At 42.4% G+C, this 5807-nt stretch overlaps 1 protein-coding gene across 10 annotated transcripts in view; it reads left to right on the top strand.

Moving 5' to 3' along the window:
- The window catches only part of EHBP1 (EH domain binding protein 1), a 452470-nt gene that overhangs the window by 1117 nt on the left and 445546 nt on the right, over positions 1-5807 (top strand). The window lies entirely within an intron of this gene.

The raw sequence follows: 5807 nt of genomic DNA, 5'->3' as shown, positions 1-5807 counted from the left end.
TTTTTTTTTTTTTTTTTGTTTTTTCCCCCACCCCACCCCACCCCACCCACACACACACTCCTTCCCCCTCTTCTTTTGGCAACTGTTATTTAAAAAAAAAAGTTTTCTAGCTATCAGCGCAAGTCTTGATGATGAGTCTGTGTCTGAGCAGCTGAATGTAATGTCAGAGGGATGCAGCAATTTGATGTTCTTAGGGCTGATAATGGATCATTCTATTCTGGGCAGACTCTCTTCTTTTCTTTTTTTTTCCCCTCCCCTCCCCTAAAGACACAGTTCTTCCTCCCCTTCTCCCCCTACCCTCCCCCTTCCCTTTTCCTTTCAGTCTGCTGAATAGGAAGAGTCAGGACATGGAGCCTTGGGAGTTATCTGAAGTTATTTGCTTAGTCAGACAAGAATTTCATGCTGCAACAGCCCAGTGGGATGTATTTGGAATTGGTAGACAGCAACAAGCAATTAACTGTATGGGTCTGCCTCAGCCATCTCTTTTCTTATGCAAAGTAAACTTGTAGAGTGTATGTTCTTTTTGTTTTTGCACGTTAAAAATGTACTTCTGCTCTTGCTTGCAACGAAGGAGTTGTAATAAGATTCATTATGCTAAAGCTGAAGTGGTATTTCAGTAGGTCAGAAGGATGTGTGTTTCTGTTTAATGGATTCATTCCTGCAGTGTCAGTGGGAAGTAAGGGAATTTGGGACCTCACAGATTTGGGCTCTGTAAATCATTTTGAAGTAAACTAGTTGTCTTGGCTTATTTTTGTTGGCAAGCTTGACACTTCCATTGGACACTTCTAGTGGTTATAAGTAATTGCTCCTACAAAGATGAATTCTATCTCTTGGAGTTGTTGAAAATGTCAGTCAATCGTACTTGAATCATAACGTCACCCATGTCTTAAAGGGGAACTGTCAGCTTAAGTCACTTCTATAAAAGCCTCCACCTTACCCATAATATTAACATTTTGAAAAATCATTAAAGATGAAATAATTTAGAAAATCTAGCTTATTTTTTCTAGATTTTTTTTAAATGGAAGAGACCCATTTATGGTAATCTACTTTGATCTGCTGCACAGGACAAGCCAGTAATATTTGTATGAAGCTTATTTCATCATTTTTGCTTCTCTGTTACATTTTGCATTGTCTTTAGCTTGGCGGTGAGGCTAAACTAGTTAGTTTGGCTTTTGTTTTTCTTCTGATTCACTTGTTTCTTGAGCACTGTGGTTTTCCTGGGCTTTAAAGCTTAAAAAAAAGACTTTATTTTTGTAACACACACAGTCTGGGTATTTTACAAACAGCCAGCCTACCTAAAATTACCGTGTTCAGAGGCCCTATAGAACTGATACGGACATCAGCTTTAAGCATCTGGGTCCAATCCTGCTAACCCTTTTATACATGAGTAGCTTGTGGAGTGCTGGCAGTGATTCCACATTTCCCATGAGCGTAAGGCGGACGTTATCTTGGCAACCGAGGGGAAAATAACACTGGTGTACTATATTTGTGATGGATTTTCTTTTTTTAATGTACACAACTAGTCACAATCATTAAAGGCTCTCCTACTGTGTTTCCTCTTGCTTAAAGTGTTACAATAAAAATGTTTCTTAAGCATGAGATCTATAAATGAAAATCCTGTGTTTAAAACACAGGGAAGATTAAAAAATATATTTTAGAAGATGTTTTAAGTAATGCTTTCTCTGCTTCTGAAGTAATTTTTGTTTACAACTTAGTCCTTTTTTTTTTTTTTAAGCTTATAGCTGTGTAACGGATGGGTGGCTATAAAGAACAAAAGTGGCACGAGTGAAAACAAAACATGAGAAACTAATTCTCTATACAGTGTCTGTTCCTGAACACAGGCCTAATGTATATAACATGGCAGCAGGCATCAAGGCTACATTTCATACTGTCTCAAGTCCATGTTGTAAGTGTCTGTTGGTAGGAAATGGAGTAAACACCAAGTTATTTTAATGTACTGGCATTCCAACAATGCTGTGTTTCTGTAGGCAAATAATGGTCCATTCATGCCTTAAAATAAATGACAATGCAGTCATAAACACTCAAAGCAAAATGTGCGTGCGAGCAGGGACTGTACATGAGCGAAACAAGCTGCTTGTTTATGGTATAAATCCATCTTTGAAAAGTTTAAAGAACATCAGATGTATACATATCTTGTTATCAAGTGGCTTTATCGGTGGCTAGCAATTGGTCTTTTGTAGTGTGCAACATTCTAGATGTATTCTTGCTAGGTTGTAATACGTTCCATTTTGTCCTGAGTACATCTTTTTTTTTTTTTTTCCCCCTTCTCTGATGCATTTTTTTTAAAAATTTTGTATTTCCCCTTCCACATGGAGAAGCTCTAAACTTGAGGAGCAAGTGCAACAGCGGTTATGTTGTCTATGTGGGAAGTCACTAACACTATAGTGTTCCTGCTTTACTCGGTAAATGGATTATGTCTAGGTAGGGCAGCATCTGTCCAGCATAGACTGAAAATCCCTTGACTGACTTTTGCAGCTCTGTGTAGTCTTTAATGCTTGTCCCCATTTAATGACTAAAGACGGCTCCTCTCCAAATGAAGGCTCAGTATTGGGGGGGTTTTATGACGCTGTGTCTAAGTTGTCAGCACATCGTTATAATACAGTATTTTTCAGGTGATTAACTGAATAAACCCACTTTTTCTTACCTTGTACGTGTCATACAAGTTTCCACTAAAGCATATGAGGGTTATTGCTGCTCAGCCCTTTTAGAAAATCTGGCAGCCTGTTTTGATCTCGGCCTTTAAAAAAAAACAAACCAACCCAACAGTTTTTGTTTTTTAATACAACTTACTGACTTGCAATACTGTGAGAATGTGATGTTTCCAAACCTGTAATCATGAGGTTTGTGAAAAGTCCTTGCTTGATAACCCTGGCCCCTGTTGCCTCTTCTTTGCTCTCTGAAAAACTATGGGACAGTGCTGAGTTTCCCCACATGGCTGTCAGTGTGCTTTAATCCTAACCTGGAGGGGATTACCTCTAACGGAGAAAAGAGGTAGTTGGGCCAGGGTCTAAATGAAGCTAGGGACTGAACTACTCTCTCTAGCATAAGCTCTGGTGGTAAATGTTTATGGTGTAGGCACTTCCCATAGCAGGGACCAGTCTCATTTTAGATTGGCTACTCAACTGCTTTTAACAGAAATGACTTTCAGTTGCTACTGGACTCAAATCTGAATTCCTTTTCCAGAACAAATTTATGCTCTGCCTGAGGTAGAGGTGGGCTTAATGTCTATAAAGGGAGGAATATGGTAACCTTGACTGAGTCTGGCTTGATCAGTCTTGCTGGAGGAATACTGCTGTAGAAATGCTCTTACAGAGCTGAGGTCATTTAGGGCATCTAGAAGCAAAGTCATGGTGCCATATGGTGTAACAAATGACATTGCTGGCATCCATATATGCTGTGTCTGGAGCAAGGACTGCCTCCATTTTGTTTTGTTATTTGGTAGTGAAGAAATTGGAGCCCTAACTAGAATTTCTGTGGTGATTATCTGTGGAGTGATAACGTAATTTTCACCTGGGATTGCCCTGACTCTTAAGGATTTGTTCTGTTAGGCTCCTAATTTGTCATTCCCCATCAGATGCTGCTTTGTAAGGGGCAGTATTCTGATAGATGCATCTTGACTAATTTTAAAATATTAAGATTATGGTGGGAAATTGTAAATGTCAGGGTATTCCTCCACAAGGAGGTGCCATTCAATAGCTGTCTTGGACACAATGAGGTTCCTTGCATGGTATCTGTGGTGCTCTTCATCTTCTGCATGAAATCTCTCTTTTAATTCTTAACTGCCTAAGGGGAATAAACTTATTCTCTCAAACTGTCTTCACTGGCTAAAGACTTAATTTCTTTGCAAAGGCTGTCTGACTGTTGTGTATTAATACATGGTGGAAAATAGTACCTGCATCATATTTATATATAGATATCAATATTGAATTGCTTTCCTTTTGAAAGTGAAATAGTGCTGGGGGTTCCCTTATAAAATTCTTTAGCCATCTGTTTTTTATTTTTATTTTTTCCCCTCCTTTCTTCCGCAGTAGTTGCATAACTGGATGCTGCAAGCATTTAAGATTTGGCATTCACCGAACATGGGAGAGAAATGAGATTTTTGAGATTCCACAGTTCTCTCTGGTCAGTTTGCCTTCCAGTCCCTGTTTTCCATCAGGCTCTTTGGTGCTGAGGTTACTGGAGTTTACTGGCCACTGCAAAGAGAAACTTTCTGTGGGACTCAGTCCTGTCAAGTATGTGAAGGAATTGAATTGAAATTGAGGACTGGGCCCACAAGAAGTGTTATAAGCATTTAATGGTTTGATTGTTAAGACTTAGTTCTGTGCAAGCTTGTGGCTGTAAAAGGTAAGAGTGCAGTTATTGAGGAACCCCCCTCCCCAATATAACTTTATTGTGGACCCTTAATTAGGAGCATAGCCAGTTCCTCTTCTGAGCTCTCTTGGTTTGGGTTTACATTTGTATATCAGTCTTGTGGCAATAACTGTAGTTGTTCACAGGGAAGATGCTTATTCCTATAGTCATAAATCTAGCTTTTTCCTTGTAGGCTGTTCCCTCTTCCATGCAGTCAAAATAATCTCCAGCTCCAAAAATTAATCAACTTTTTATCACAAAATCAGATTATACTCCCCACAAACACTCAGATCAAAACTAGCAGCTAGCGTCAAAATTGGTTCTCTTTCAACAGTCACAATTGACTTTCATAAATCAATTCTGCCTCTCCCACCTACAAACCAAATCAAATTCCTTTCCCCACAATCAAAAATCAGTTCTCAACCCTTGCACTCTCAGCTAACTCATGTTTGCACCTTCCCCCCTCCCCACCCAATTGCCCGTCTACTAAAATACAGTTCTCTCTAGGACCGTAGATCTTTTGGACTCCCTGACTGCCAGGAGGCCTCCAGTCCCTGGCTCTGTATTGCCTGCTTCTTTAGTTCCGGACCCCTTTCAGAGTTTCCATTTTAAAAAGCCAGCTTGTCCCTCCTTTGTGACTTTGGCCTATTTAGATGTCTGTAGGCCTCTAGGGAGCACTCCATAGAGCAGGGGTGGGCAAAATACAGCCCAAGCTGCCCTGTGTGTCTGTCAGCACCACTTCTGGGCTGCCCTGAGGGGCAGTGGTGACAGTGCAGAGCAGCCACAGGGCAGCCGTACACAGTGTGGGCTTTGGGTAGCTGCAGTGAGAACTACCTGGCAGCAGCAAGGGGAGGGGCTGCTTTTCCCTAAGCTGAGCAGCAGTTTCTGCCTGTCTCTGCCACTGCTATTGCTGTTCAGTCCAGATGGGCAAGAGTGGAGCAGGCAGAAGGCGCACCTGGTCGGGGATGTCTGTGTGGGTCCCTGCTGCTACTGTGGGACTGAGGCCAGCTGCTGCCACTGGGCTGCCTAGAAAGGTAGTCCCGCTGCATAACCCAGGGGCAGCAGGATGTGCTGTGGCCAGGTGGTACAGAGCAGGCACGGGATACGCTGGGGCTACATGCTGCTGTCAGTGAGGCACTGCAGGGTGTGTGGGTTGTTGCAGGGTGGGGGAAGGTGTTGACTGGTTCAGGGAGGTGCACATGGGGGGGCTCCCATGCTCACCCCACAACCACACCTTCCCTCCCACACCTCACGAACACTGCATCTACCCACACCATACCCCACAGCCCCCACAAACTCCACACTTGCACCTCTGCCTCTGGGGGGAGCCCCACTCACTGCTACATGTATACCCCCAGACTCCCTCCCTTTTTACACCCCATACCCACTGCCACACCCCAACATATACACCCCCCCCCCACATTCCAATACCCCCC

Source organism: Gavialis gangeticus, unplaced genomic scaffold (assembly GCF_001723915.1).
Source record: "Gavialis gangeticus isolate Ggan-Ray unplaced genomic scaffold, GavGan_comp1, whole genome shotgun sequence".
Classification (NCBI taxonomy): domain Eukaryota; kingdom Metazoa; phylum Chordata; order Crocodylia; family Gavialidae; genus Gavialis; species Gavialis gangeticus.
This window is presented reverse-complemented; position numbering and strand designations above follow the sequence as displayed.